Below are 26,962 nucleotides of genomic sequence, written 5' to 3' on the forward strand. Positions count from 1 at the left end.
GAAGACCAGGCAGCACCTACGGGAGTCCCAGGACACAGGGACAAAGAAGTTGCAAAGTGCGGTCATCGCAGCACTACACAAGAGGATCCCACGCCGCCGGAGAACAACTTAGAGAGCTGTGTGTCGCTGGATGGAGTGCTGGGGACCTGGGCTACGCTGTGCATGAAGAACTTTTGGAAGAAGTGCACAGAAGCCCAAGGAGCTGCAGAAGACGCAGTGCACAGGGGTACTGTCGCAGCACTGGGAGACAAGCTCTTCCCTCCACTAAATTTGGACAGCTGGACCTTTGGACAGTCTTGGTCAGTCCACCACTTGTGTTCCAGGGATCACGCTCATCGACAGGAGAGGAATCCCAGAGTACCGGTTGTTTCACAGAAAGGTGCCTGCTGGAGCAGGGAAGTGACTCCGTCACTCCATGGGAGATTCCTTTGGTTCTTCTGGTTCAGGGTGAAGATAGGCAATCCTCAGAGAGTGCACACCTTGGAAACTGATGCAGTTGCTGGCTGGAGCTGAAGTTGCAGGTCACAGTAGCCTTCCTGGATACTGTGTTGCAGTTACAGCGGTTCCTGGAGCAGTCTGCGGTTGATCCGACAGAAGCTGAAGCAGAGGAATCCTGAAGGAGTTTTGCAAACCAAATCTCAGGAAACACCCAGAGGAGAGACCCTAAATAGCCCTGAGAGGGGAATTGGCTACCTACCCAGGTATGCACCGATCAGGAGGGTCTCTAATGTCACCTGCTGGCACTGGCAGCTCAGAGGTCTCCAGAGGGTCCCCACACCTTAGAATCCAACATGGCTAATGCCAGGGATACTTTGGAGGAGCTCTGGGCGCCACCCCTGGTGTGGTGATGGACAGGGGAGTGGTCACTCCCCTTTCCTTTGTCCAGTTTCACACCAGAGCAGGGACTGGGGGGGTCTCTGAACCAGTGTAGACTGGATTATGCAAGGAAGGCACCATTTGTGCCCTTCAAAGCATTTCCATAGGCTCTGGGAGGCTGCCCCTCCCATGCCTGTAACGCCTATTTCCAATGGGAGAGGGTGTAACACCCCTCTCCTAAATGAAACGCATTGTTCTGCCTTCCTGGGATTGAGCTGCTCAATCCCCAGGAGGGCAGTCCCCTGTCTGTGAGGTGGCAGCAGCTGGGTCGTACAATAGAGTACCATGAATCCCTGAGCATTAGACACCTTTCTGGATGAGTTGGATGATGCTCCAATAGACATGAAGATGAAGAGCGATGCCTCGACTACACACGTTGAAGCCCCCAGGACCAAGCGGAACAACAGTGCTGGGAGTCAGTGGTGGAAAAACGTTCCCCAGATTGGCAAGTCGAGATCATGGAAGCCAACCATGCCAGGGGAATATAGAGGTATCCTCTGAAAAACTGACTGGAGTCTTGCCCGGGCAGGTCTGGATCTTTTGTAAAGTACACTTATGAGCGGTTAGAAATGAGGTCTCTAGTTGGAAGAGGTATACACCCTTGTCCAAGTAGGGACCAGGGGCCAGATGTATCAAGAATGCCTTTTGCGAGTCGAAAAATAGCGATTTTTAAGAAATCGCTATTTCTGATACGCAAAATGCAATGTATCACATTTGCGAATCAGTAATAACGATTTCTTAAAAATCGCAAATGCTATTACCGAATCACAAATTGTGATACCGGCCCCATTCGCACCTTTGGGCCTGTAGGCCCATATTTGCTAATTTTTTGCATTTCCAAAATTGCGATTTCTTAACTGGAACTCGCAATTTTGGAAATGCAAAACCCCAGGGTGCGGGGGGCCTAAAGCCCCCTCTGCTGCACGCCAAAACGTTTTTTAGGACATGTAAGGTGCACATGTGCCAAAAGGGCATGTGTGCTTTACATCTACATTTTAAAAATGCATTTTAAATGCATTTTTCAAATTTGCACATGGTTACCACTAAGTTCACCTTGGTGGTAAATAGCGATTCCTTAATGCCCAATTCGCATTAAGGAATTGCTTCTTACATGTGCTTTAGAAACCGCAAATAAGGAATCCTTATTTGCGATTACTTATTTAGAGAGTCGCAATTCGCTACTCTCTAAACAGGGTCGCAATTTTAAAGAATCGCTATTTTAACGATTCCTTAAAATTGCTTTCGGAATGCCTTTGATACATTCTGAGATGGCTTTTTGCATTCGTAAACGGGCATTCGCACTGTTTGCGAATGCAAAAAGCTTTGATACATCTGGCCTCAAAATCCTAGTCAGGGGATATCACACACAATCCAAATTATCGCGTGCCCACCCTCTGGTGGCTTGGAACTGAGCAGTCAGGCTTAACTTAAAAGGCAATGTGTAAAGTATTTGTGCAATAAATCAGACAGTAACACAGTGAAAACACCACAAAAATACACCACATTGGTCAAGAATAATAGATGATATTCATCTGGATAAAATAAGGTCAAAACAACAAAGATCCAATAAGCACAGTTCAAATATCAGTTTTAAAAGAGTCTCAATCCTTAGGAATAAACAGTTGGCTCTGTTGCACCCAGTAACTGGTATGTGCCAAAAATAACGACGCACAGAGACCGCAGAGGAGAAGATGCGTGGAAAAATAGGGTGTTGCGTAGTTTCTTTCCACGCTGCAAGGGGTTTGCATTGTTTTTCAGTGTGCAGTATTGGTTCCTCACTGTGGTACGGGGATATTTTAATGCCCAGGGACGATGGGAGAAAAATCCTTGACACGCTGGAAGAAGGCATGGGCGCTGCGTCGATCCTGTAGGCGATGTGTCGAATTTTCCGTCGCAAGGCAGACGCTGCGCCGAATTTCCAGTCAGGAAGTCAGGGCTGCGTCGTTCCGGTCGGCTGTGCAGCTATTTTTTGGTCGCAAAGCTTCGATTTCGGCAGGCGGTGCATCGATTTTCGACGTACAGGGAGTTTCCTGAAGAGATGAAGTCTTTTCGGCCCTGAGATGCCAGAAAACAGGAGGCAAGCTCAATTCAAGCCCTTGGAGAGAACTTTTAGGAAAGGCAGAGTCCTTCTCAGCAAAGCAGCCCAGATGAGTCCTTTGGGCAGCCAAGCAGTTCCTCTTGACAGGATGCAGGTGTAGATCCAGAAGTGTCTGGTTTGGTGGGGTCAGAGACCCAGTTTATATACCCAAAAATGCCTTTGAAGTGGGGGAGACTTCAAAGAGTGGTTTTGAAGTGCACAAGTTTCCCTTTTCAGTTCAGCCCTGTCTGCCAGGGTCCCAGTGGGAGGTTTAGCAGTCCATTGTGTGAGGGCAGGCCACTGGCCTTTGAAATGTAAGTGTCAGACCCTCCACCCTTCCAGCCCAGGAAGACACATTCAATATGCCGATGAGTGCAGGTGTGACTGAGTGTCCTGTGTTTATGGTTGTCTGGGTGAAATGCACAAGGGAGGTGACAACCAGCACAGGCCAGACGTTGAATGGAGACAGGTTGTAAGGCAGAGGGGGTTTTAAGTGCAGAGAAAGGCTCCCTTTTCTGAATGTGGCATTTCAAAAATAGTAATATAAAATTAAACCTCACAAACAAGCAGGATTTTTCCACTACCATTCTGGCCATACTAAATATGACCTGGTTACCTCTTTCAGGTCATAATCTACCACTCAAAAAGTATATGAGGGCAGACCTAATGCTAGTCTATGAAAGGAGCAGGCGTCACAGTAGTGGAAAACGAATGTAGACCTTTTTCACTACCAGGACATAAAAAACACATATGTACATGTCCTGCCTTTTACCTACATTGCCCGGCCGTGCCCTAGGGGTTACCTAGGGCATACCTTAGGGGTGACTTATATGTAGGAAAAGGGGAGTTTAAGGCTTGGCAAGTACTTTTAAATGTCAAGTCGAAGTGGTAGTGAAACGTTACACACAGGTCTTGCAATGGCAGGCCTGAGACATGGTTAAGGGGCTACTTATGTAGGTGGCACAAACAGTGATGCAGGCCTGCTAGTAGCATTTAATGTACAGGCCCTGGGCACGTGTAGTGCACTTTACTAGGGACTTAGAAGTAAATCAAATATGCCAATTGGGAATGAACCAATGTTACCATGTTTAAGGGAGAGAGTATATGCATTTTAGCACTGGTTAGCAGTGGTAAAGTGCACAGAGTCCTAAAACCAGCAAAAACAGTGTCCGAAAAATGGAGGGAGGCAACCAAATATTTAGGGGAGGACCACCCAAAGGCTGCCAGGTCCAACACTAGCCTTCTCTTGCTTACTTGGAGGGTAGGAGGCTGGTTGTCTGGACTACAGGTTGGGATGTTCATTACCAGTTGTCAGTTTTCGATACCCCCTACTGCCCTCATGATCCTTCCGGTGCAGGGATGGCTAGAGTCCTATCCCCCCTCCTTTCCCCACATTACCATTATCTTTGGTCTGACATTTGATGTTGCCCACCCACTGTTTAACAGTTGTTACATGATGTAGCCTATCCTCCAGGTGACAGCACAGCCTCTTCCCTCTAGGTCAGAGGTCTTCAAACTTTTTGATGGCGGGACCCCCTCTTCAAAAATGTTAGGTGTAAGGACCCCCTCCTGATAAAAAAATTCTAGAACGTAGTACTCCTCATCATCAACAATAATAGACGTCCCCATTTCCCACAGCAAATCATTTTTACTGTGAGGAAATAATATTAAACAGTGTTTAGCAAACCAAAGGTCAGTGAGTGTGGGGCCGTGGTCAAGGGTGTGGCTAAAAACATGGTCCTCATTTATGAGGAATTGACTTGGGGCAGCGCCGCAAGTCTTCTTGCTACACTGCCCCACGCCAATACAAAAGGGCAGGAATCGACCGTATTTATGAAATACAGTGCATTTCTGTCCTTTCCCCCTGCACTGGCGCACAATTGTTACCTAGTGTCAAAATAGGCAGGATTGTATGTGTGCAGGAAGGGGCACCTTCCTGCACAAAAACAATCCAGAGAGGCACTGTACCTCTTTCTATATGTGCAGCAGAATGCAACACACATGGAAAGAGAAAAAACAAGGAGAAATTAAAACATTTCTCTTCATTACGCCTGCTCTGGGGAGGCGTAAGGTTTTGGCACTGCTCCAGTTTACGTGATTTTGTAAATCTGGGGAAGCGTCAAAATCCATCTGTGTTGCATGGGCACACCCACCACAACGCCCATGGAACGCCTCCTTCACGCAAAGTAAGGCAATGCAGCGGCTTGCACTGCTTTGACTTACAAGGCAATTCAAAGCCACTCAGGGTGGCTTTGCGTCATCTAATAGGTATGACTGAGAGGCTTGTGCCCCTGGAGCGTAAAAACAAAAAAAATGATGCTCCAGCAGCGCGAGCCTCTCATAAATAAGCCTAAAATATTCTCTACGTTTTTAAAAGTCTTTCACCATCAGGTAGCTACATAGAAAGTAACAGCCAGCTTAAATGAAAAATAAATAAAAGGAAGTTGTTACTCCACTGTAGTGCATTATGAAACCTCAATTAATGCACTGCAGAGGTCTGTGTGTAAACAGAGAGCGACAGAACTAAATCTTGGTTAGTGCAGTTGAGAATAGTGACTTGTGTATTTTTAGTGCCATGAGGTCACAGCCTGTGACAGAAAGCACTGTGAATATGTAAGGTGTTATTTTATACTTGCATTACACACAGTATAAGATAGGCCACTACAACAAGGTTTGAGATAAAACTGTGCTTCCAAAATGTAGATTTAAGTAATATCACAACATATGCAATACCTTTTTTTTTTTTTTTTTTTTTTTCTTTTTAAATAGCTGCCCCTTCAACACCTCAGGTGAAGTAAGCACTGTGGAAATGCTGTAGAAATACAATTACAATTAAAAGTGTGCACTTCATAGCACAGTTGTTAACTCTGCATTACCCCTCTAAAAGAATAAATGTTTGTCCTCACAAAGCTTTGAGTGATTCGATCATTTAAAGCTGCTCCCAAGCACCCTATACATTTGCAGATTAGCTCTTAGAGCACATTTGCATTTCATTCAGGAAGCAGACACCCTGTGATGAAGGTCTGCTTAGCTGTCTGTGAGGCTTTTGCAGCACAGGAGACTCAAATTAAAGTTCAGCTGAGACATTTTAAGGATCGGCTGGGGGAATGCGGGACCCCCTTTCCAGGACTCCACGGCCCCCCTGTGGGTCGCGACCCCCAGAATGAAGACCTCTGCTCTAGGTCAAAGAACTTTACCCCTTTTACTAAGCGCATACTGATGAAAGGGTGTTTGAGCTGGTCCAAGATAATCTAACAGTGAACCTTGACTCAAGGAGGGATATGAAGCAACCCAGTGCCACCTATTCCCACCTCTTCAATCCTCTTGAAAAGATAAAATGGTCTACCGTCTTAAATGTAACAGAAAGCTCAAGTGAGAGGCAAGTTAGATTTCTAACGTCAAGACCTAATCTTAAGTGGCTTAAGGCTAAGACCTATGCAGTTTCTGTCACTAGGCCGGTTCTAAACTCAATTTGACCGTTGCTGATTGCTTTCAAGAAGACGACTAAGTTACTGAGCAACAATCTTTTCTTACATTTTTGCCAAGACAGGGAGCAAGGATAATGGTCTAATCAGAAGGGTTCAAAATATGTTTTTCAAAGTGGGCTTGTCTACTAACATCTTCCAATTGGTAGAGACTAATCCCAAGAGACCAAGGAACTCAAGAAGGAAGTGATTGTAGGCAGTGGGGCATGAGAAAGGCTTTTCAAAATATTAATAGTACAGATATATTCAAGCGTGCTCGATTTCTGCTCCAATAAAAGCCCCTCCACCTAGCATTGAGAAACTAAAGGAAGAAAGCTTGTCAAAGATTTACATTTTTTCTCCCGGTCAGAAAAGACAGGTCCTTCAACCTCAACATAATTGGTTTCTGTCTTAATATTATATAAATATTCAAAATCTGCCTATTAAAAAAGTAGCTGGTTTGTCACAAAAATCATGCAGTCAACACTGAAGGTATCATACAATCTAGTTTAGCCAGTTTGGTGACCACCTGAAACACTCATAGATCCTCATGGGGGAGAGTGGGCATACATCAGTAGCAGAAGATACAACAAGTATACATCAACGTCATATTGAGGGGCTGTCATAATTATGGGGCCTGGTGCCCAATCGGAATAATCATCATCATATGTTAAAAAGTGCAGAATATTTGAGGTTCTTGAAATTTCAAGTTACACTGTTAGGAAAACAGATCAGAATTAAGTAAACAGGGTGACTTGAACACAAACGTAATTTAAAATTAAAAATGAGAGCTACAGCATCAGTCTAATATTCTGCTGACCTGATTCACAAATTTGTTTCAGCGTGTAAATACAATTTACTCTTGGAAATGGCTTTACTTTCTGAGCTCAAGTTTTTACTGCAAGTAAACTTGCGCTCTTAAGTCAATTTGCTTGTGTGCAATATTAATACTGACCATGACTAAATTCTTTGTGATGGTCCGTAGGCCTTCCACAGTAGGGATGCAGTGGAGAGTTTGTGAGCATGTTCAACTTTCTTTTTTTTTTTTTGCAAACCATTAATTGCATTGAGTATTTGGAACTTTACTGCATTCTACAGCAGGATTATATATTATTGTAGTGTGGGAATAAGGTAACACCCCTAAATTTGCAAAGCTGTAGAGAAAGGTTTTCTCCATGGGAAACATGATTTAAAGAATGATCATCAATTTTTTTCTGGTCAGATACATCAAGTAAAACAGGTACAGACAACCGAGCGTTCAAGATCCCTAGGTCAAAGAATAAGTAGCTCATTCAGTCCAGGATTTTTTCTTTGTATTCTGATACTTATAATCATGGTTTTATGAATGAATTAGCAGAAATACTAGTTACAGAATCATAAGAAAATTTCTGGGCTGGATTTGCTTCTCATCTAATCTCAGTATACTTGACATTTTTGGAACCATTGAGGATTGTGAGCGATGTTGTGTCGGCTCCTCCAGATAACAAGGAGTTCCATCACTGTCAGGGAGGAATGCGTGCACATGTTCTAGGCCGTAAGGCTGTTACACAAAAAATCACACAGAGGCAGGTGTACATGAGGGTCTCAGGGGTGGCGCAGGACGTCTTCCTTTTCTTTTTGTCTCTGCCTGCACAACCCGGTATTTATTACGTGATATCGAGGCCACACGGGTAACATTACGTACATCCCCTCTCCCTCATCACAGATTTCCAGGTCCATGTGTAAACGGTACCAGTTACACCACGGGTACAACATTACATTCCTACTTTAGTTTAACAAACAAAATGCAACCGAGCACACACAACTCAACGTAACAGTATGCTTATGGATAGCTGACAAGCCAGTTCAGTTTGGGGCAGTAACTGGTACAGCAACTTAGCTTTTGAAAAATAGGTATGGAAAACTCTGGTGCTGGTTTGCTGCGTAACTCATACCTAAAATTAGGGCTCTGACTCACCAGTCTATCATGTGGGGTGAGGTCTGCTCCATCCGCAGAGGCTACAAGGGAGCTGATTTCATTGCTGTCCTTGCTCCCAGGTTCGGAAATGGAGGAAGATGGAACTGCATTCACTGGGGCATCTTCCAGATTGCCTGGTTCGTTGTTCATCTCGTCAAGGGCCTTTCCAAGGAGAGCCTGTGGATGAAACTGCTTGAACTGTGAAATGTTCCTGCTGATCTCTTCTCCCTGACAAGCAGTCACCTTGGTACCGTGAATGTGGATTTTTTTCCAGGGGTGGCATTCAAATGACAGCCTAAACAAGCTCCCAGGAGATAAATCTTTTACCAACACCAGATCACCTACTTCGATGCTTTACCTCTTCGCATTCTGGCGCCGGCTAGCATGAGCACTGGAGGCATGTCTCTTGGTGGCACGTCTCTTAGCTAGTACCCTCAGGTTATCCAGTGTTTCCGGAGTCCATGCGGAGTGGTGAGGAATGCAGTCCCAGACTACTCGTCCCATGATGAAGTGTCCTGGAGGTTACCTTGTGGTGGAATGTGGGGTTTGGCAATACTTGCGCAAGAAGTTTCAGATGGCCCATTCAAAGGGCAGTTGATTGGCATGTGCAATCCTGATAACTTTGTTTAATGTCCTCATGAAATGCTCCACTTCCTCGCTGGCTTGTGTCCAACAAGGAGTGACTTTCTTGTGTGTGATGTTAAGGGACTACAAATAGGCCGCCACCTCCCGTCCTTGAAACAGCAGACTGTTATCTGTCCTCAGTTCTTTAAGCATGCCATGCTGGCCATTATCTTTCCCAACTTGGACAGTACTCTGTGCGCCCCTTGAGAGGTGATGATTTCCACTTTGGGGTATCTGGAGTAATCATCATTGATCACCATGGCATATGTTCTGATGGGAATGCTCCCAAACTTTAGACTGGCGTACACCCACTGCTCTTGGGGTCTGCCTGTCCGTCAACACAGGAGCTCGGGGTTGGGCCCTCCCATTGCTTGACACCAAGGGCATGAAATTACCATGGTCTCGACCTGCTCATCCATGAGAGGGAACCATACCTTTGTGCAAAGACAGCTCTTGGTCTTGAACATCCCTTGATGCCCTGCATGGGTAAGATACACTACTTGGTTAGTGAGGCTGGTGGGGATAATAAGATGATGTCCTCATAGGAGGCAGCCATCAGAGTCAGCAGCTAGTTCATTGCGGATATGGTCTACACTTCCACGAATGCGCTAGACTTCTGGTGTGCATTGAGCCCAGTGATCTTTGAGTTGATGCCACTGACCGCTCCTGACAGCATCAAGTGCCTTCTGGAGACACCCATCCTGTGTGGTGGCTTGGCATATGGCATCCAAGGATATGGGAAGAGGGCGGGCCAGTCAGCGATGTACCTTACATATTCCTCTGTTTCATCAGCCTCCTCTTCTTCCTCTGGGGTGGAGGCACGGGTATGCTGCGACCAGTAATCTGCTGGGATATTAGTTCCTGGACAAAATTCTACCTGGCAGTTAAATTCTTGAAGTTGAAGTATCCACTTCTCAATTTGTGGGGGTGTTTTAGAGACTATCCCTCTGAAGAGTGGAATGAGGGGTGTACATAAATGTAAATGTGGAAATGGCAGTATCCCCAATCTATAGCTATTACCTCCTTCTCAGTTTGTGAGTACTGTTGCCCTGCCACTGTGAGGAACCTGCTCGCAAATGCCACTAATGTCCATTCTCCCCCTTCAGGGCATTGCATCAGCATCCCTTCCAGGCCTTTGGGGCCGGCATCTACTGCTGTGGTTGTTTCTTTCTGGTGATCAAAGTACATGAGAGTGGTGTCTGCCAGTAAGGCATCTTTGGTCACTTTAAAAGCACATTCTTGATCTGCACCCCAGGTCCAGAGAACCACAGACTTTGTGAGGTCACGTCGAGGTTGAGTCAAGGTCATCAGGTCTATAATGAAACAGCCTCAGTAAATGACCATACCTAAAAAGCGTTGAACCTCTGACATGGTGGAGGATGGGAGCGCTTCTTTGATGTCATGCACCATTTCAGGGTTGTGTGACACGTCCTCAGCTAAATACATATAACCAAAGAAATTGAGTTTTTGCTTAAGAAATTCACAATAAAATGAAATTCAAATTTGCCCTGATGTAGTGTGAGCCCAGACTCTTGAATTCATTAGAGATCCTTAGTTTGGCGTTGTGCTATTGTACGGACTTTCCATACACTAGAATGTCATCACAGACATTGACTACTCCAGGTAGGCCTGCTAGTAGTCCCTGTACGGTGTTCTGTGCTTGGCCACGACCAATGGAAACCGAGGAACCACAGTCATTTTTGATAACTAAACAACCAGTAAATTCCAGGATGTTATGCTTTGCGTGGATTCCATGAGGTTTTCTTACCCTAAATGCCCTCCAAACCTCAAACTGTCTGAAATCACACATTTTCCTTACATCTCTGTGATGGAAACTTCCGCAATTTGCAAGAATCCACAAATATTTTACCACCCTGTAGTACCCCACTTGTGCCAATAAAAGTGCTGTGCTACTTGTGGTGAATACCCCTATCCACCCCACGGGGAACAGAAATTCCATTGTGCCACAAGGTGAGGCGAGCATGGGCCCATGCCTAGCTGGACCACTCCACCCCACTAAAAAATACTGCATAGTGGGCAGCCCCTACCCCTATGTTTATTTTAAAAATAGACCCTAGTGTCTAGTGGGCTATCTGCCGCTCCCCCTCCCCGCCCGGGGGCAGATCAGGGATAATTACCCCCATCAACCTCCCAGGAGGGCATAAAGACTATCTCTTTTGTTGGTGTGGGGGTATGGTGCACCCCTACAATAAAAAAATAAAAAAATCAATTTCCCTATGTTTAGTGCTCTTTCGGTCCCCCCAGGGGGCAGACTGGGGCTAATCATCCCTATATGCCCTCCAGGGGTGGTAGGACAACTGGGGATGGGGGCATAGCCATGCCCATAATGGGCAGCCCCCACCCCCTATAATTATTTAAGAAATCCTCTCTGGTGTCTAGTGGGATGATCAGGGTAAATACTCCTATCTTCCCCTGAGGGGTGGGCAGAAAGACTGATCTGATATGAGGATGGGCTGAACACAAGCCCTTGCCCAAGGGGCCACTCCTCCAAAATCCCTGGTGCTTGGGAAAGTTCTCCTATGGCTATCGCCAAGCAGGGATCCTCTGCAGAGACGTATCATTGGAAAGGAGAGATTCTCCCCTCTCCAGGGATACTCCACTCACACTAATCAGTGCTTGGGGGACTGAGATATGCCACCAAGCACTGATGCTTTGAAAGTAAAACAAGATCATTGTCTCATTTTACTTTCACTTTAGTATAATTACATAAGCATGCCCTGCATGCTTATCATCATTACAATTAAAAATAAATTTAAAAAAAGACAGACTGCTTGGGAAGCTCTTCCAGAGCACCTAGAGAGAGAGAATAATAAAGGAATCCCTCTAGTGCTTTCCACCAGAGGGGCATTTATGGACTTCCCCAGTAGCGGCCAATGACCAACAGATGCACTGGGGGGGTAGTGCAGTTGTCACCTGCACTAAAGGGATTAAGATCAATTCAATCATTATGTACATATATAGGTTCTGCAACAGCACTCACTTGACGATGTGGATGAGTACAAATATCTCAGGGTCTTAATTGATGCAAAAGATTCCTTTCTGGCCCAAAAACAACATATACTACATAAGGGAAATGCACCTTTAATAAAAATTGTTACAGCAAAACTCTTACCTACATTGACTTACGGCAGGTGAAGCACCACGACATTGGGATGCTGCATTCATTCAATCAATCATTTCAAAAACTTACAGGTATCTTTTTAATTTACTCAAGAACACATCTCCAACACAGATCCTTTTAGAGTTTGAGATAGTCAAACAATCAATAACTAGACAATGAGCCTACATCAAATGCAGCTGTAAATTAAGAACATCAAGAAGCTCCCTCAGTGATATGGCCAACTATAGAAAATGGCCCGGAGACTCAGCAACACACTCATCAGGTGCAATTATTCTGAGATCTTACAACTACCTATTTCACTTTTAAAAAACACACAACACAGCAAAGTGCAGAATGCAGCTGTAAATTAAGAACATCAAGAAGCTCCCCAGTAATATGGCCAACTATAGAAAATGGCCCGGAAACTCAAGGTTCTATCTTGACTCAGCAACACAATCTCATCAGGTACAATAATTCTGAGATCTTACAAACACCTATTCCACTTTTAAAAAACAAACAACACAGCAAAGTGCAGACTTTTCCAGATGAGGACAAGGCGATCTTTGCTAAAAGGTCTCATGTCTGGGTGGTGATGAATATCTATACAATTCTAAATCCCCAAGCACACCTGAGGACTGAATATTTAATGTTCTTAAAATGTGACCTTCCATTTTGCCAATTTACCATTGCTACTGCTCAAGCCAACCTGGTTACGGAATAATGAACTAATTGCCGTTTTTGTGAATCAGCTGAAGAGGACATAGTTCATCAGACCTGTATGTGCCCCCACATTTTTAAAGAACAGGAGCGAGCTTATGCCAGGTTTTGAAACATGACGTATTGAGTCTTGTATGCATGCTATACTTGCTTGTTACAATCCAACAGACACTAACTCAATTGTTGCACTTCATAATGTTTTTTTTTTTTATCATAGTGGAGCATAAACTCAAGGGTCTTAAATGCTGAAGTAGGGACACGCTGGGCCCACCTACATTTATTTATTCAATTCTGAGCAGCAGGCTTTTTACTGTAAACACTCTCGCCATGAAATAACTCTTCTAAATGTTTTCTGTCGAGGCCTTTTTTGTATGCAATGATTTTAATTAATTATGCATAGTAATTTTTGAGAGCATATTTGGAACAGGTTACAACAATGAAATTACTTATTAGGAACGAGACTTGCACATACTGGAATCTTCCCTCAAGCAGAACATACACAGGGCACACAAAGTGCAAGCTTCCCTCAATCAGAAGCTCAGGTGAAAGCTTCACTTAGAAATAACATTAGAGAAACCAGTGAACTTCACATTTTACACTTATAGCTGCAGCAGGTGTACTGATATTTTCTCCTACTACTATGCAAGAAAACTCAGTACTTCACCTCAGCAGCCCTTTACATTTCCCTGTGCAGTAATGAAACGCCATTCAAGTGTATAGCGCCATTCAGTTCTTAAGGAGAAGCACCTGTTTCTTCACATATCTAGAAGCGTATCGTATGTTTTTGCTTTTGTGTAAATCAGAACGAGGGTATGCGTTTCGAGAGGAGAATGTGTTAGCTAGCTGTTCAGAAAACATAACGATGAAAGACAACCTTTACATAGGAAAATGGCGACAGTAGGGCATCTTGTATGTTCCTGGCTTTCTGTGTGCCAGTGCTGAGAAACAGTGAAAAGTGTTATACATATAAAGGCCATTAGTGACCTCTTATCCTCGGCACCTATAGGGCCAGATTTACAGCAGTGCACTGCACCAGTTTTGAAACGCAAGGATGCACCTTATTTACAAGAATATGGCGCACCCCTGCGTTGCCCCCTGTGCCGGTGCTAAATTAAGCAGCCTGCGCCAACGCAAGCATCCTTGCACCATAGTTCAAGGGTGTCTGCGTTGAGGGGTGTGATTGTTTATGTCAGGAAAGTGTCCCTTTCTGCACATAAGAAATCATCCAGGGTATTCTGCTTCTTCTGTGTGTGCTGCAGAATACAGCACATATAGAAAAAGCAAAAAACAAGGAGGAATAAAAGTATTCTTCGTCGTTGCGCCATGCTAACGCCACCCCTGGTGTGGTCTTAGATTTTGTTGATGCCTCAGATTTACAATTTCTTGTAAATTTAGGGCAGCGCCAAAAGCAATGGGTGTTGCAGTGGAACTCCCACAGCACCACCCATTGCATGCCCTTCTGACGCAGAAAACTGTGTTGGAGGGGCCCATATTTACAAGGAGGCATAAAGCCACAAAAAGTGGTGTTACACCTCTTTGTAAATATAGAGAAGTGGTTAGTGCTACCAAAGTGTCACAAAAATTGATGCTCAGGTGGTGCTAATCCCTTGTAAATCTGGCCTATAGTTGCCACAGCAGCCCCAGCTAATATAACAACCATTTGCAATGCAATGGGTCTCGCGTTGTAAATTCCTAGCTGGACTTTTCTTGCCACATAAATTAAAAATGTAAAGTAAAACAGTTGACATAAGCAAGTCAATTTAAAGCACCATGGCCGCCATGAGCATGAGCCTAAAGGAGCGAGACAAAAGGAAAAAGAATTTCGCTCGTAGACAAACATATCGGCAAAAGTGCAATTATCGATGTAACAGGGTCGGTCCCCAAGGCGGTAACAAAACCGCCCTACGGCGGGACAAACGTAAAGTATTTACCAATGTCATCGAAGGACTTTTGAAAGGCAAGCCCAAGAACGAGTGATAGTAATGGGTGTGAGAAGCCCACATAGATACCAACACGTCAGAAGAGCAGCGCTTGCGTGCTGCCATGCTCGACCTAAAAAGGGCTTTCAGTATTGCAAGCAAATGGACTTCAGAGTGCATGATAAAGTCAAGTCGCAGACCTGCACCATCTGGGTGTAAATTCAAAAATGTGTGATTGGTAGTTTACCTGAGCTTAGTGGCCCACCCAGCCTACAACATTAACATGATAGATGTGTTGCTTGAGTTTCTGATTCTGATGCCAGTACCTTGAATCACATTTAATTTATGAACACAATCACAAAGAAAATTGCTACTAGTCAATTTTTCAGCTGGCAGTACCAGAATTCAGGTACCTGCTGTACGGCAGAGAGTTGTTTTCAGGTCTGAGGCTGCCTGATCCCTGTGCTGCTAGGCAATCATGCCTTTTTGGATTAGGATCTGGCTTTTTCGCTCTGCATATCCGACTGTTTGTCCTTTCCTTTTGAGCACCCAAAAGGTGAGACAGGAATGGGAAGGCCGAACTTACTACTTTAGCCGTTCAGAAGGTGTGCCACCCTACTGTCTTTCCCCACAATTCTTACGAATATTCTACTGAATATCGACCACACAAATATTATGGTACAAAAATGTTGCTTCAAAAATATTGACAACCACAATAACGGCTCTGAATTGAGTTTATAAAATATATCGAATACAACAAATGCAAATATTTAAATAGACATTAACTCGATATCGATATTTGAAACGTAGAAATACATAATATTGAAACCTCTATTTTAATAATGAAAACATACAAACATATCGAAAAATAAAATATTTAAACATATAGTATGAACAACATATTTACATTCCAAAGGAAAACCATTAAATAACAATACAGAATAAAATAAATGCTAAAACTAGTAAGTGCTGGAAGCTACAAAGAAAAGAGAAGCCTACCACACTGTCCAAGTTATCAACAAAATAAAACTAAACCTATACATTTTTTTTTTTCACATCTGCAGATCTGCACAAATGAAGAATTCAATTCCCAAACAAACCAAACTGGAACCGAAGGGCAGACTATAAAACCACCAACATGAAAAAAAGAAAACAACTAAAGATGTAAGTAGCCATGAACAAAAATGCAAAATACATAATACAAATTAAATACACAGATACATGTAAAAATATATATATAATAAATATTTTACATTTTGATTTAACTACAGAAACAGACATGTCAAATGAAGACACAGTCATAGATATTACTCTGATGGTTGCTACGGAGGTCCATCACTGTAAATAGCCAAGGGGACCTTTCAACAGAGCATAACCACTCACAGTATAAGACAGAAATTGAGGTCTACAACATAATGCAAGACTTAAAAGAGGAATTCACAAGTGTCACTGCTCCCAGTGGAACAATACTTCAAGACTACACCCACAGAATACATGCTGACTATATAGTCCAATAACCATCTGTGCCAAATTTGAAAAGAGTAATATCTAGCAAAGAAGTGAAAAACTAGCTTACCCAGCACCAAAAACGATTACAGAAAAACATCACAGAGAATATCTCACAGTAACCCACACTAAAGATGATTTCATATCATAGAACACCAATAATGAAAAAAAAGATTAAATATATGTTGTAAGAAACTGGATTATTGGTTGAGGGGGGTTAAACCCTACTCAAGCAGCAACCACAATTCTTGTCAGGATGAAGTCACAAACAAACCCCAAATTAACCTGTGCTCAACCCTCTGGTAGATTGGCACTTGGCCATCAAGCTTAACATAGAGGCAATGCGTAAAGTATTTGTACAGCAATTCAAACAGTAATAAAAGGAAAACACTACACAATAAAAATTGGACATCAAGTTAGAAGGATAGAGCAAAATGCAATCAATACTTTTGACAACAAACAACAAAAATCCAATCAGTAGAACCGGATATCCACTAGACCACGGCATCCTAACACACCAGTTAGTATAACAACCAGCTGGAAACACTCTCTTAAAGTAGGACACTTCCCCTGTGGCCATTACAGTGTGTGCCCCCTAATACAGATCACAAAAGAAGTCGACCTGGGCCAGAGAAGGAAATGGGAACTATTCAAACATACCAACTGTCAGATTAAAAACTGTTTCTATCACATTTCAAACCCTTGTTGTTTATGTTACGATAACATGACAACAAGATCAATCAATACCCGGATCAATGAACACTGTAGTAATATCAGGGAGTCACTGGACAACTACCAAATTGAGCACTCATTTCATCATGGTTAACCATCCTCTGGATGATATACGATGGGTAATACTAGAAACTATACAGGGTGGAGAAGACATCTCCAGAAGACTTCTTGAAAAGCTCTTTAAGCTCAATTTTATTTGGACTGAGTGAACATGACATCCCATGGTCTGTGTAGGAGGCTGGCTTTCTATGTAGTGTTCAAAACTAGGCACACTGTGCAGGGGGTCCAGGCAACCACACATTGGTTTCCAGAGGTAAAAAATAAACCACCTAATGTTCAAATTTTTAAGGTAGCTAGTCGAGCAGTTAGACTAATCCAGGAGATGTGCCAAGCATTTGTTGTACTCACAAATCCAATTATGCACCCCACACACTCAATGAATGACTCTAGACCAGAATTTATAAAAATATTTCAGACGTTTATATAAATTCTAAGACCAAGATCTTTAAGATACTTTAAGTACTTTTTGAGATATGACTTTTCAAAGTTTTAATAAAGTTAGTCTTTCTGTTTGGAATTATGAACTACTGGACTCAATGCACAGTCACCTTTAAAAATGCATTAAAAATCGTACAGTTGAGTTACCAATCTGTTCTCTTGCAGGATGGTCGAAGAAGTCGGGGGCATGCTGTGCCAGCTGGAGAGCCTCCGGCGGCTCCCGGTTCTGGCGGGAGCAGAGCTGGAACGTCTCTTGGCACAGGGCCACTTGGAGAAGGAGCTAGTTTGCAGATTTAAAGATGGTGCCTTGGTGTCCCTTTAGGCTGTCAAGGTCACAAGGGATTAGTGTAGGAAAGTACCATCTTGCCGGCATGTTACCCCCATGTTTCACTGTATATATGTTTTTTTAGTGTATGTGTCAATGGGACCCTGCCAGCCAGGGCCCCAGTGCTCATAAGTGTGCCCTGTATGTGTTCCCTGTGTGATGACTAACTGTCTCACTGAGGCTCTGCTAACCAGAACCTCAGTGGTTATGCTCTCTCTGCTTTCTAAATTGTCATTAACAGGCTAGTGACCAATTTCACCAATTCACATTGGCATACTGGAACACCCTTATAATTCCCTAGTATATGGTACTGAGGTTCCCAGGGTATTGGGGTTCCAGGAGATCCCTATGGGCTGCAGCATTTCTTTTGCCACCCATAGGGAGCTCTGACAATTCTTACACAGGCCTGCCACTGCAGCCTGAGTGAAATAACGTCCACGTTATTTCACAGCCATTTACCACTGCACTTAAGTAACTTATAAGTCACCTATATGTCTAACCTTCACCTGGTGAAGGTTGGGTGCTAGGTTACTTAGTGTGTGGGCACCGTGGCACTAGCCAAGGTGCCCCCACATCGTTCAGGGCAAATTCCCCGGACTTTGTGAGTGCGGGTGTGAGAAGGTAGCCTCTTTCTAGCCTTGTTACCCCCACTTTTGGCCTGTTTGTGAGTGTATGTCAGGGTGTTTGTCACTGTTTTCACTGTCTCACTGGGATCCTGATAGCCAGGCCTCAGTGCTCATAGTGAAAACACTATGTTTTCAGTATGGTTGTTATGTGTCACTGGGATCCTGCTGGTCAGGACCCCAGTGCTCATAGGTTTGTGGCCTATATGTATGTGTCACTGGGACCCTGTCACACAGGGCCCCAGTGCTCATAGGTGTGCATGTATATGTTCCCTGTGTGGTGCCTAACTGTCTCACTGAGGCTCTGCTAACCAGAACCTCAGTGGTTATGCTCTCTCATTACTTTCAAATTGTCACTAACAGGCTAGTGACCAATTTTACCAATTTACATTGGCTTACTGGAACACCCTTATAATTCCCTAGTATATGGTACTGAGGTACCCAGGGTATTGGGGTTCCAGGAGATCCCTATGGGCTGCAGCATTTCTTTTGCCACCCATAGGGAGCTCTGACAATTCTTACACAGGCCTGCCACTGCAGCCTGAGTGAAATAACGTCCACGTTATTTCACAGCCATTTTACACTGCACTTAAGTAACTTATAAGTCACCTATATGTCTAACCTTTACCTGGTAAAGGTTAGGTGCAAAGTTACTTAGTGTGAGGGCACCCTGGCACTAGCCAAGGTGCCCCCACATTGTTCAGAGCCAATTCACTGAACTTTGTGAGTGCGGGGACACCATTACACGCGTGCACTACATATAGGTCACTACCTATATGTAGCTTCACCATGGTAACTCCGAATATGGCCATGTAACATGTCTATGATCATGGAATTGCCCCCTCTATGCCATCCTGGCATTGTTGGTACAATTCCATGATCCCAGTGGTCTGTAGCACAGGCCCTGGTACTGCCAGACTGCCCTTCCTGGGGTTTCTCTGCAGCTGCTGCTGCTGCCAACCCCTCAGACAGGCAGCTGCCCTCCTGGGGTCCAGCCAGGCCTGGCCCAGGATGGCAGAACAAAGAACTTCCTCTGAGAGAGGGTGTGACACCCTCTCCCTTTGGAAAATGGTGTGAAGGCAGGGGAGGAGTAGCCTCCCCCAGCCTCTGGAAATGCTTTGTTGGGCACAGATGTGCCCAATTCTGCATAAGCCAGTCTACACCGGTTCAGGGACCCCTTAGCCCCTGCTCTGGCGCGAAACTGGACAAAGGAAAGGGGAGTGACCACTCCCCTGACCTGCACCTCCCCTGGGAGGTGTCCAGAGCTCCTCCAGTGTGCTCCAGACCTCTGCCATCTTGGAAACAGAGGTGCTGCTGGCACACTGGACTGCTCTGAGTGGCCAGTGCCACCAGGTGACGTCAGAGACTCCTTGTGATAGGCTCCTTCAGGTGTTAGTAGCCTTTCCTCTCTCCTAGGTAGCCAAACCCTCTTTTCTGGCTATTTAGGGTCTCTGTCTCTGGGGAAACTTTAGATAACGAATGCATGAGCTCAGCCGAGTTCCTCTGCATCTCCCTCTTCACCTTCTGATAAGGAATCGACCGCTGACCGCGCTGGAAGCCTGCAAACCTGCAACATAGTAGCAAAGACGACTACTGCAACTCTGTAACGCTGATCCTGCCGCCTTCTCGACTGTTTTCCTGCTTGTGCATGCTGTGGGGGTAGTCTGCCTCCTCTCTGCACCAGAAGCTCCGAAGAAATCTCCCGTGGGTCGACGGAATCTTCCCCCTGCAACCGCAGGCACCAAAAAGCTGCATCTCCGGTCCCTTGGGTCTCCTCTCAGCACGACGAGCGAGGTCCCTCGAATCCAGCGACACCGTCCAAGTGACCCCCACAGTCCAGTGACTCTTCAGCCCAAGTTTGGTGGAGGTAAGTCCTTGCCTCACCTCGCTGGGCTGCATTGCTGGGAATCGCGACTTTGCAAGCTTCTCCGGCCCCTGTGCACTTCCGGCGGAAATCCTTCGTGCACAGCCAAGCCTGGGTCCACGGCACTCTAACCTGCATTGCACGACTTTCTAAGTTGGTCTCCGGCGACGTGGGACTCCTTTGTGCAACTTCGGCGAGCACCGTTTCACGCATCCTCGTAGTGCCTGTTTCTGGCACTTCTCCGGGTGCTACCTGCTTCAGTGAGGGCTCTTTGTCTTGCTCGACGTCCCCTCTCTCTGCAGGTACAATTTGCGACCTCCTGGTCCCCCCTGGGCCCCAGCAGCGTCCAAAAACGCCAAACGCACGATTTGCGTGTAGCAAGGCTTGTTGGCGTCCATCCGGCGGGAAAACACTTCTGCACGACTCTCCAAGGCGTGGGGGATCCATCCTCCAAAGGGGAAGTCTCAAACCCTTGTCGTTCCTGCAGTATTCACAGTTCTTCAGCCTAGTAAGAGCTTCTTTGCACCAACCGCTGGCATTTCTTGGGCATCTGCCCATCTCCGAGCTGCTTGTGACTTTTGGACTTGGTCCCCTTGTTCCACAGGTACCTTCAGACAGGAATCCATCGTTGTTGCATTGCTGATTTGTGTTTTCCTTGCATTCTCCCTCTAACACGACTATTTTGTCCTTAGGGGAACTTTGGTGCACTTTGCACTCACTTTTCAGGGTCTTGGGGAGGGTTATTTTTCTAACTCTCACTATTTTCTAATAGTCCCAGCGACCCTCTACAAGGTCACATAGGTTTGGGGTCCATTCGTGGTTCACATTCCACTTTTGGAGTATATGGTTTGTGTTGCCCCTATCCCTATGTTTCCCCATTGCATCCTATTGTAACTATACATTGTTTGCACTGTTTTCTAAGACTATACTGCATATTTTTGCTATTGTGTATATATATCTTGTGTATATTTCCTATCCTCTCACTGAGGGTACACTCTAAGATACTTTGGCATATTGTCATAAAAATAAAGTACCTTTATTTTTAGTATAACTGTGTATTGTGTTTTCTTATGATATTGTGCATATGACACTAAGTGGTACTGTAGTAGCTTCACACGTCTCCTAGTTCAGCCTGAGCTGCTTTGCTAAGCTACCATTATCTATCAGCCTAAGCTGCTAGACACCCTATACACTAATAAGGGATAACTGGGCCTGGTGCAAGGTGCAAGTACCCCTTGGTACTCACTACAAGCCAGTCCAGCCTCCTACAGCGGGGACACCATTTCACGCGTGCACTATACATAGGTCACTACCTATGTATAGCGTCACAATGGTAACTCCGAACATGGCCCTGTAACATGTCTAAGATCATGGAATTGTCACCCCAATGCCATTCTGGCATTGGGGAGACAATTGCATGATCCCCGAGTCTCTAGCACAGACCCGGGTACTGCCAAACTGCCTTTCCGGGGGCTTCACTGCAGCTGCTGCTGCTGCCAACCCTTCAGACAGGTTTCTGCCCTCCTGGGGTCCAGCCAGGCTTGGCCCAGGAAGGCAGAAAAAAGGACTTCCTCAGTGTTACACCCTCTCCCTTTGGAAAAAGGTGTCAGGGCTGGGGAGGAGTAGCCTCCCCCAGCCTCTGGAAATGCTTTGATGGGCACAGATGGTGCCCATCTCTGCATAAGCCAGTCTACACCGGTTCAGGAATCCCCCAGCCCTGCTCTGGCGCGAAACTGGACAAAGGAAAGGGGAGTGACCACTCCCCTGACCTGCACCTCCCAGGGGAGGTGCCCAGAGCTCCTCCAGTGCGCTCCAGACCTCTGCCATCTTGGAAACAGAGGTGTTGCTGGCACACTGGACTGCTCTGAGTGGCCAGTGCCATCAGGTGACGTCAGAGACTCCTTCTGATAGGCTCTTACCTGTGTTGCTAGCCTATCCTCCTTCCTAGGTAGCCAAACCTCCTTTTCTGGCTATTTAGGGTCTCTGCTTTGGGGAATTCTTGAGATACCGAATGGAAGAGCTCACCAGAGTTCCTCTGCATTTCTCTCTTCACCTTCTGCCAAAGGATCACCGCTGACTGCTCAGGATGCCTGCAAAACCGCAACAAAGTAGCAAAGACGACTACTGCAACCTTGTATCGCTTATCCTGCCGCCTTCTCGACTGTTTCCTGGTGGTGCATGCTCTGGGGGTAGCCTGCCTCCTTCTTGCACCAGGAGCTCTGAAGAAATCTCCCGTGGGATGACGGAATCTTCCCCCTGCAACCGCAGGCAACAAAAGACTGCATCACCGGTCCTCTGGGTTCCCTCTCAGCACGACGAGCGTGGTCCCTGGAACTCAGTAACTCTGTCCAAGTGACTCCCACAGTCCAGTGACTCTTCAGTCCAAGTTTGATGGCGGTAAGTCCTTGCCTCCCCACGCTAGACTGCATTGCTGGGTACTGCGTGATTTGCAGCTGCTCTGGCTCCTGTGCACTCTTCCAGGATTTCCTTTGTGCACAGCCAAGCCTGGGTCCCCGACACCTTAACCTGCAGTGCACAACCTTCTGAGTTGTCCTCCGGCGTCGTGGGGCTCCCTTTTGTGTCTTCGGGTGGACTCCGGTTCACTCCTCTTCCAAGTGCCTGTTCCGGTACTTCTGCGGGTGCTGCCTGCTTCTGTGAGTGCTCCCTGACTTGCTGGGCGCTGTGAGAAGGTAGCCTCTTTCTAGCCTTGTTACCCCCACTTTTGGCCTGTTTGTGAGTGTATGTCAGGGTGTTTGTCACTGTTTTCACTGTCTCACTGGGATCCTGATAGCCAGGCCTCAGTGCTCATAGTGAAAACACCATGTTTTCAGTATGGTTGTTATGTGTCACTGGGATCCTGCTGGTCAGGACCCCAGTGCTCATAGGTTTGTGGCCTATATGTATGTGTCACTGGGACCCTGTCACACAGGGCCCCAGTGCTCATAGGTGTGCATGTATGTGTTCCCTGTGTGGTGCCTAACTGTCTCACTGAGGCTCTGCTAACCAGAACCTCAGTGGTTATGCTCTCTCATTACTTTTAAATTGTCACTAACAGGCTAGTGACCAATTTTACCAATTTACATTGGCTTACTGGAACACCCTTATAATTCCCTAGTATATGGTACTGAGGTACCCAGGGTATTGGGGTTCCAGGAGATCCCTATGGGCTGCAGCATTTCTTTTGCCACCCATAGGGAGCTCTGACAATTCTTACACAGGCCTGCCACTGCAGCCTGAGTGAAATAACGTCCACGTTATTTCACAGCCATTTTACACTGCACTTAAGTAACTTATAAGTCACCTATATGTCTAACCTTTACCTGGTAAAGGTTAGGTGCAAAGTTACTTAGTGTGAGGGCACCCTGGCACTAGCCAAGGTGCCCCCACATTGTTCAGAGCCAATTCACTGAACTTTGTGAGTGCGGGGACACCATTACACGCGTGCACTACATATAGGTCACTACCTATATGTAGCTTCACCATGGTAACTCCGAATATGGCCATGTAACATGTCTATGATCATGGAATTGCCCCCTCTATGCCATCCTGGCATTGTTGGTACAATTCCATGATCCCAGTGGTCTGTAGCACAGACCCTGGTACTGCCAGACTGCCCTTCCTGGGGTTTCACTGCAGCTGCTGCTGCTGCCAACCCCTCAGACAGGCAGCTGCCCTCCTGGGGTCCAGCCAGGCCTGGCCCAAGATGGCAGAACAAAGAACTTCCTCTGAGAGAGGGTGTGACACCCTCTCCCTTTGGAAAATGGTGTGAAGGCAGGGGAGGAGTAGCCTCCCCAGCCTCTGGAAATGCTTTGTTGGGCACAGATGTGCCCAATTCTGCATAAGCCAGTCTACACCGGTTCAGGGACCCCTTAGCCCCTGCTCTGGCGCGAAACTGGACAAAGGAAAGGGGAGTGACCACTCCCCTGACCTGCACCTCCCCTGGGAGGTGTCCAGAGCTCCTCCAGTGTGCTCCAGACCTCTGCCATCTTGGAAACAGAGGTGCTGCTGGCACACTGGACTGCTCTGAGTGGCCAGTGCCACCAGGTGACGTCAGAGACTCCTGCTGATAGGCTCCTTCAGGTGTTAGTAGCCTTTCCTCTCTCCTAGGTAGCCAAACCCTCTTTTCTGGCTATTTAGGGTCTCTGTCTCTGGGGAAACTTTAGATAACGAATGCATGAGCTCAGCCGAGTTCCTCTGCATCTCCCTCTTCACCTTCTGATAAGGAATCGACCGCTGACCGCGCTGGAAGCCTGCAAACCTGCAACATAGTAGCAAAGATGACTACTGCAACTCTGTAACGCTGATCCTGCCGCCTTCTCGACTGTTTTCCTGCTTGTGCATGCTGTGGGGGTAGCCTGCCTCCTCTCTGCACCAGAAGCTCCGAAGAAATCTCCCGTGGGTCGACGGAATCTTCCCCCTGCAACCGCAGGCACCAAAAAGCTGCATTACCGGTCCCTTGGGTCTCCTCTCAGCACGATGAGCGAGGTCCCTCGAATCCAGCGACGCTGTCCAAGTGACCCCCACAGTCCAGTGACTCTTCAGCCCAAGTTTGGTGGAGGTAAGTCCTTGCCTCACCTCGCTGGGCTGCATTGCTGGGAACCGCGACTTTGCAGCTACTCCGGCCCCTGTGCACTTCCGGCGGAAATCCTTCGTGCACAGCCAAGCCTGGGTCCACGGCACTCTAACCTGCATTGCACGACTTTCTAAGTTGGTCTCCGGCGACGTGGGACTCCTTTGTGCAACTTCGGCGAGCACCGTTTCACGCATCCTCGTAGTGCCTGTTTCTGGCACTTCTCCGGGTGCTACCTGCTTCAGTGAGGGCTCTTTGTCTTGCTCGACGTCCCCTCTCTCTGCAGGTCCAATTTGCGACCTCCTGGTCCCTCCTGGGCCCCAGCAGCGTCCAAAAACACCAAACGCACGATTTGCGTGTAGCAAGGCTTGTGGGCGTCCTTCCGGCGGGAAAACACTTCTGCACAACTCTCCAAGGCGAGAGGGATCCGTCCACCAAAGGGGAAGTCTCTAGCCCTTTTCGTTCCTGCAGAAACCTCAGCTTCTTCTGTCCAGTCGAAGCTTCTTTGCACCCGCAGCTGGCATTTCCTGGGCATCTGCCCATCTCTGACTTGCTTGTGACTTTTGGACTTGGTCCCCTTGTTCCACAGGTACCCTAGATTGGAAATCCACAGTTGTTGCATTGCTGGTTTGTGTCTTTCCTGCATTATTCCTCTAACACGACTCTTTTGTCCTTAGGGGAACTTTGGTGCACTTTGCACTCACTTTTCAGGGTCTTGGGGAGGGTTATTTTTCTAACTCCCACTATTTTCTAATAGTCCCAGCGACCCTCTACAAGGTCACATAGGTTTGGGGTCCATTCGTGGTTCGCATTCCACTTTTGGAGTATATGGTTTGTGTTGCCCCTATCCCTATGTTTCCCCATTGCATCCTATTGTAACTATACATTGTTTGCACTGTTTTCTAAGACTATACTGCATATTTTTGCTATTGTGTATATATATCTTGTGTATATTTCCTATCCTCTCACTGAGGGTACACTCTAAGATACTTTGGCATATTGTCATAAAAATAAAGTACCTTTATTTTTAGTATAACTGTGTATTGTGTTTTCTTATGATATTGTGCATATGACACTAAGTGGTACTGTAGTAGCTTCACACGTCTCCTAGTTCAGCCTAAGCTGCTCTGCTAAGCTACCATTATCTATCAGCCTAAGCTGCTAGACACCCTATACACTAATAAGGGATAACTGGGCCTGGTGCAAGGTGCAAGTACCCCTTGGTACTCACTACAAGCCAGTCCAGCCTCCTACAGGCGCCCCCTCTGTCTCCTCATCCAAGTGGCGACATCCTGGTCCCTCCTAGGCCACAGCAGCATCCAAAAACCCTAACCACGACCCTTGCAGCTAGCAAGGCTTGTTTGCCGTCTTTCTGCGTGGGAACACCTCTGCAAGCTTCTTCACGATGTGGGACATCCATCCTCCAAAGGGGAAGTTTCTAGCCCTCTTCGTTCTTGCAGAATCCACAGCTTCTACCATCCGGTGGCAGCTTCTTTGCACCCTCAGCTGGCATTTCCTGGGCATCTGCCCACACTCAACATTGTCGCGACTCTTGGACTTGGTCCCCTTGTTTCACAGGTACTCAGGTCCGGAAATCCACTGTTGTTTTCTTGCTGGTGTTGGTCTTCCTTGCAGAAACCCCCTATCACGACTTCTGTGCTCTCTGGGGGTTATAGGTGCACTTTACACCTACTTTTCAGGGTCTTTGGGTGGGCTATTTTTCTAACCATCACTGTTTTCTTACAGTCCCAGCGACCCTCTACAAGCTCACATAGGTTTGGGGTCCATTCGTGGTTCGCATTCCACTTTTGGAGTATATGGTTTGTGTTGCCCCTATACCTATGTGCTCCTATTGCAATCTACTGTAACTTTACATTGCTTGCATTACTTCCTTTTGCTATTACTTCATATTTTTGGTATTGTGTACATATATCTTGTGTATATTTGGCATCCTCGTACTGAGGGTACTCACTGAGATACTTTTGGCATATTGTCATAAAAATAAAGTACCTTTATTTTTAGTATATCTGTGTATTGCGTTTTCTTATGATATTGTGCATATGACACCAGTGGTATAGTAGGAGCTTTG

General features: G+C 46.1%; 1 protein-coding gene across 3 annotated transcripts in view; it reads left to right on the forward strand.

The window, feature by feature from the left end:
• The window catches only part of SLC7A9 (solute carrier family 7 member 9), a 971,101-nt gene that overhangs the window by 152,660 nt on the left and 791,479 nt on the right, over window positions 1-26,962 (forward strand). For 2 of the 3 annotated variants that reach the window (XM_069216551.1, XM_069216557.1), the window contains exon 2: window positions 15,820-15,919. The exons of the other annotated variant lie outside the window; for it this stretch is intronic. The gene's annotated coding sequence lies outside the window, so the exon portion shown is untranslated. The remainder of the gene's footprint in view (window positions 1-15,819; window positions 15,920-26,962) is intronic. 3 annotated transcript variants of the gene reach the window in all.

Source organism: Pleurodeles waltl, chromosome 12, assembly GCF_031143425.1.
Source record: "Pleurodeles waltl isolate 20211129_DDA chromosome 12, aPleWal1.hap1.20221129, whole genome shotgun sequence".
Lineage (NCBI taxonomy): Eukaryota > Metazoa > Chordata > Amphibia > Caudata > Salamandridae > Pleurodeles > Pleurodeles waltl.